The sequence below is a fragment of the Elephas maximus genome, chromosome 9, assembly GCF_024166365.1.
Source record: "Elephas maximus indicus isolate mEleMax1 chromosome 9, mEleMax1 primary haplotype, whole genome shotgun sequence".
NCBI lineage: Eukaryota > Metazoa > Chordata > Mammalia > Proboscidea > Elephantidae > Elephas > Elephas maximus.
Window position 1 is genome coordinate 17,512,115 of NC_064827.1, and position 6,520 is coordinate 17,518,634.

The following is a 6,520-nucleotide window of genomic DNA, read 5'->3' on the forward strand; positions in this document are numbered from 1 at the left end:
TTTTGGGAGCTCCTTGCTCCATATTTGGCTGTCTCTAAATGACTTTCAAAAACAAAGCAGACTTGGCATAAATTAATGTGTCATTTGAGTACTATTTAACTAAATGTATTTAGTTAAATTATATATAAGTATAAATAAAGGAGCCCTGGTGGCGAAGTGGTTAAGCCCTCAGCTGCTAACTGAAAGATCAGTGGTTCAAACCCACCAGCTGTACTGCAGGAGAAAGGTGCGGCATTCTGCTTCTGTAAAGATTACAGCCTTGGAAACACTATAGGGCAATTCTTCTCTGTACGAAAGTGTCATTATGAGTCAGAATCGACTTGACAGCAACAGGTTTGGGATTTTACATATTTATTTATAAAATGTTTATATATACCCAAAACCAAACCAAACCCATTTCCATCGAGTTGATTCTGACCATAAAATAACGACCCTATAATACGGTAGAACTGCCCCATAGGGTTTCCAAGGAGCAGCTGGTGGATTCAAACTGTCAGTCTTTTGGTTAGCAGCCGAGCTCTTAACCACTGCTCCACCAGGGCTCCATATATATCTATATATGTAGATATATATGTTTTTGTTCTTGTTAGGTGCGGTTGGGTCGGTTTCGACTCATAGCGACCCTATGCACAACGGGAAACACTGCCCGATCCTGTGCCATTCTTACAATCATTGTTATGCTTGAGCTCATTGTGGCAGCCACTGTGTCAATCCACCTCATTGAGGGTCTTCCTCTTTTCCACTGACCCTGTATTTTGCCAAGCATGATGTCCTTCTCCAGGGACTGATCCCTCATGTTGAAAGTATGTAAAACGCAGCCTCGCCATCCTTGCTTCTAAGGAGCATTCTGGTTGCACTTCTAAGACAGATTTGTTGGTTCTTTTGGCAGTCCATGGTATATTCAATATTCTTTGCCAACACCACAATTCAAAAGCGTCAGTTCTTCCGTCTTCCTTATTCATTGTCCAGCTTTTACATGCAAATGATGCGAATGAAAATACCATGGCTTGAGTCAGGTGCACCTTAGTCTTCAAGGTGACATCTTTGCTTTTCAACACTTTAAAGAGGTACTTTGCAGCGGATTTACCCAATGCAATGTGTCTTTTGATTTCTTGACTGCTGCTTCCATGGATGTTGATTATGAATCCAAGTAAAATGAAATCCTTGACAACTTCAATCTTTTCTTCTTTTATTATGATGTCGCACATTGGTCTAGTTGTGAGGATTTTTGTTTTCTTTATGTTGAGGTGCAATCCATACTGAACGCTGTGGTCTTTGATCTTCATTAGTAAGTGCTTCAGGTCCTCTTCACTTTCAGCAAGCAAGGTTGTGCCATCTGCATATCACAGGTTGTTAATGAGTCTTCCTCCAATCCTGATGCCCTGTTCTTCTTCTTATACTCCAGCTTTTGGAATTATTTGCTCAGCATACAGATTGAATAGGTACGGTGAAAGGATACAACCCTGACGCACACCTCTCCTGACTTTTAACCATGCAGCATCCCTTTTTTCTGTTCTAATGACTGCCTCTTGGTCTAAGTACAGGTTCCTCGTGAGCACAATTAAGTGTTCTGGAATTCCCATTCTTTGCAATGTTATCCATAATTTGTTATGATCCACACAGTCGAATGCCTTTGCATAGTTAATAAAACACAGGTAAACATCCCTCTGGTATTCTCTGCTTTCAGCCAGGATCCATCTGACATCAGCAGATATCCCTGGTTCCATGTCCTCTTCTGAAACTGGCCTGAATTTCTGGCAGTTCCCTGTAGATATAGTGCTGCAGCCGTTTTTGAATGATCTTCAGCAAAATTTTGCTTGTGTATGGTATTAATGATATTGTTCTATAATTTCCACATTTGGTTGGATCACCTTTCTTGAGAATAGGCATAAATAAGGTTCTCTTCCAGTCAGTTGGCCAGGAAGCTGTCTTCCATATTTCTTGGCATAGATGAGTGAGCACCTCTAGTGCAGCATCCATTTGTTGAAACATATTCCATCAGTTCCTGGGGCCTTGTTTTTCGCCAATGCCTTCAGAGCAGCTTGGGCTTCTTCCTTCAGTACCATTGGTTCCTGATCATATGCCATCTCTTGAAATGGTTGAACATTGACTAATTCTTTTTGGTATAATGACTCTGTGTATTCCTTCCCTCTTCTTTTGATGCTTGCTGGGTCGTTTAATATTTTCCCCATAGAATCCTTCACTATTGCAACTCAAGGCTTGAATTTTTTCTTCATTTCTTTCGGCTTGAGAAAAACCAAGCTGTTCTTCCCTTTTGGTTCTGTACCTCCGGCTCTTTGCACATGTCATTATACTACTTTGTTTTCTCGAGCCGCCCATTGAAATCTTCTGTTCTGTTCTTTTACTTCATCAGTTCTTCATCTTGCTTTAGCTGCTTGACATTCATGAGCAATTTTCAGAGTCTCCTCTGACATCTATCTTGGTCTTTTCTTTCTTTCCTGTCTTTTCAATGACCTCTTGCTCTCTTCATGGATGATGTCCTTGATGTCATTCCACAACTCGTCTGGTCTTTGGTCACTGGTGTTCAATGCATCAAGTCTATTCTTGAGATGGTCTCTAAAATCAGGTGGGATATACTCAAGGTCATATTTTGGCTCTTGTGGACTTGCTCTGATTTTCTTCAGTTTCAGCTTGAACTTGCATAGGAGCAATTGATGGTCTATTCCACAGTTGGCCCCTGGCCTTGTTCTGACTTATGATATTGAGCTTTTCCATCGTCTCTTTCCACAGATGTAGTCGATTTGATTTCTGTGTGTTCCATCTGGTGGGGTCCATGTGTATAGTCACCATTTATGTTGGTGAAAGAAGGTATTTGCAATGGAGAAGTCTTTGGTCTTGCAAAATTCTATCATTCAATCTCTGGCGTTGTTTCTATCACCAAGGCCATATTTTCCAACTACTGATCCTTCTTCTTTGTTTCCAACTTTTGCATTTCAATCACCAGTAGTTATCAATGCGTCCTGATTGCATGTTTGATCAATTTCAGATTGCAACAGCTGATAAAAATCTTCTATTTCTTCATCTTTGGCCTTAGTGGTTGGTGTGTAAATTTGAATAATAATCCTATTAACTGGTCTTCCTTGTGGGTGTATGGATATTATCCTATCACGGACAGCGTTGTACCTCAGGATAGATCTTGAAACGTTCTTTTTGGTGATAAATGCAACACCATTCCTCTTTAAGTTGTCATTCCCAGCATAGTAGACTTTATGAATGGCCAGTACCAGTCTATTTCAGCTCACTAATGCCTAGGATATTGATGTTTATGCTTTCCATTTCATTTTGGACGATTTCCAATTTTCCTAGATTCATACTTCATATATCCCAGGTTCTGATTATTAATGGATGTTTGCAGCTGTTTCTTCTCATCTTGAGTCATGCCACATCAGGAAATGAAGGTCCCAAAAACTTTACTCCATCCATATTATTAAGGGTGCCTGTACTTTGAGGAGGCAGCTCTTTCCCAGTCATCTTTTGAGTGCCTTCCTACCTGGGGTGCTCATCTTCCAGCACTATATCAGACAATGTTCTGCTGCTATTCATAAGGTTTTCACTGGTAATACTTTTTAGAAGTAGACTGCTGGGTCTGTCTTCCTAGTCTGTCTTAGTCTGAAAGCTCAGCTGAAACCTGTCCTCCATGGGTGACCCTGCTGGTATCTGAATACTAGTGGCATAACTTCCAGCATCACAGCAACACACAAGCCCCCACAGTATGACAGACTGACAGACATGTAGGGGAAATATATATATATATATATATATACATATATATATAAAGTGAGAGAGAGAGAGGCCTGGTGTTGCAATGGTTAAATACTCAGCTGCTAACCAAAAGGTCAGTGGTTCAAAGTCAAACAGACACTCCACAGGAGAAAAGACCTGGTGATCCACTTCCATGAAGACTACAGCCTTGGAAACTCAATGGGGCAGTTCTATTCTGTCCTATAGGGTTGCTGAGTCAGAATTGACTTGACAGCACACAGCAACTATATATATATTTTAAGAAAATGAGTAAAATCTAAATTCAATAGGGGAAAATGCTGATTATAAAAAGAGGACCTTACAATACCTTTTGAATACCAGCAGAATTTTCTAAACTATGAAAGAATAGTCCTTAACTAAGCATGATATTCCTGTTAAAGTTCAAATATAGAGAAAGAGAATATCAGCTGGACTGCCTTAGTAGACCTTGATCCTGGGAGAAGTTTGAATTATAGACATGATATCAGTGTTAATTGGTGTCAAGATCCCACATGACTTTACAAAGTAAGTAAAATGGCACTGAAGTGTACCTGGAATATATATTGGCCAGTGGAGCCCAAGTAGGACATTCTATTTGACTCCAATAATTTAGAGGAGTGGCTTTGTCCTATAACTGCTGGGGTTCTGGATAGAACCCTTGTGGAAAGAGCTTCCATATTTCAAGTTGAAGGTCAGATGAAAGGGAAGAAGAGTTATAGAATGGCATGGGGACTATGGGGGAGAAGAAGCAGTAGCAAACCTGATGGTTTATCCCCTGATTCAGAAGACTGAAAGCTGAAAGTCTTATTTAATGAGGCTGTTTATTAGAAAGCAAGTTCTAAGAAATCATGACATTTAAGGATCAGTATCGTAATGGAGTTTTCAAAATGCTAAAGTGGCCACAAAGGTGAAAGAATGTCTGATATCGCACAAAAACAGGATATCTGGGAAGGTTCTGGATTTAGGGTAAGTGCATTCTCTAAGAATCACACTGCATGGCTGCATCTAGTATCACTGGATGAGAGGAGTGGACAACACTGAAAGGTTGTTATGTATAGTTTCAAAGACTTACATACCCATTTTTCTTATATGATCTGCATAGAAAACCCGTGAGATGGGCTGGGCAGGCAAGATGCTCCCTGATTTCCAGGAGAGGGAGCAGACACACAGTAAGTGGCGGAGATAGTCCTCAAAGCAGGCGCTTCTTTAGGGCTCATGCCAATGAAGAGCACGCAGTCCCACAGTCCACCTGGTGAAATAAGCATCGAGCAACGCAGGGAGCCAGTGCTGCTGTCAATTGCCCTCCTCCGCCTCAGTCATGGATATATTTAAACCAAGTAATAAGACAACAAACCGGCAGCTGGCACGTTCATAGTGCCAACTCTGGAGGCCCGTCAGAAGAAAACTTCTTTCTAGATAGAGTTTGTCCTTTCTCTCATTTTCATTTGCTATTTATTTTTAAGTTATATCTCCAACTAAATGAACAACTTTAAAAGTGAAAAACTGGGGTGAATAAAGGCAAGTGACAAACAAAACCATGCCTTGAGCAATGTGCAGGTTTTCTAATTTTTCTAAATTTGACCTCCCTGGCATCTGTCTGGGATGTGTAATGTGACCCCAAACACCCAACCCCACAGATGATGGTACACCAGCCCTCTCCAAACACCCAGACTTGAAGCCTCAATCAGCTGGCAAGAGGTGGTGACATACTATTTATCCTATTAAAAGCAGGGATACTAGTGACCATTTACTGACTGCCTAGTATGGCACCCCCTACCCATCTGTCATTTTGTGATATACTGTGGTGTCTGCTGTGTTGTCGTGATGCTGGAAGCTATGCCACCAGCATTTCAATACCAGCAAGGTCATCCAGGGTGGCCAGGTTTCAGGGGAGCTTCCCAACTAAGACATACTAGGAAGAAAGGCCTGACAACCTACTTCGTAAAGTTAGCAAGTGAAACCCCTATGGATCAAAACAGAGTATTGTCCTGTATAGTGCTGGAAGATGCACCTTCTAGGTTGGAAGGCACTCAAAATACACAGTGGCCCCAACAATAGACTCGAGCATACCAGTATTTGTAAAGATGATACAGAACCAGGCAATGTCTCATTCTGTTATATTCAGGGTCGCCATGAATTGGAGCCAGCTCAATGACAGCTAACAACAACAACAACAAGCATGTCACAGCAATTAAACACACATTCAGCCCCCTCAAAACCTTGACACAGTTGGTATGACTATTCACATTTCAGAAATTAAGAAGCTGAAGCTTAGAGGAGGTAACATGTTCAGAGACAAATAGCTTCCAAATGGCTGGTTCTGGCAATGCACCTTTTGTCAACATTGCTCTAAGCCTTCTGAACTTTGTGTTTCCAAAAGCAGCATCGATGTGAGAGAAACCAAATTCCTGTTCCCATAAGAAGGGCACTGCCTAAAACTGCTTCCTGCACAGAATGCTGGACTTGAATACAAGCGTCTTTGATTCTTTGTGAACCAGTGTGGGATGATTAACCTGCAAAGAGGCCAAAGACCTGAGCTCAAGAGACCAAATCTGCTGCTTCCTGAGTGACTGCACAGTCCCTGTATCACCTGCAACTACCTCCATCTGTGCGTCTGTAAAATGGGCACTGTGGTTGCTGCCGCACCTGCTCTCCCAGGCTGTTGTGGAGAGCCAGCCAATAGTATCTATGTAATCAAAGTGCCTTGTTAGTGGAAAAACTCTCTACAAATGGAGTTAGTACGATGGTACTCGTCTAA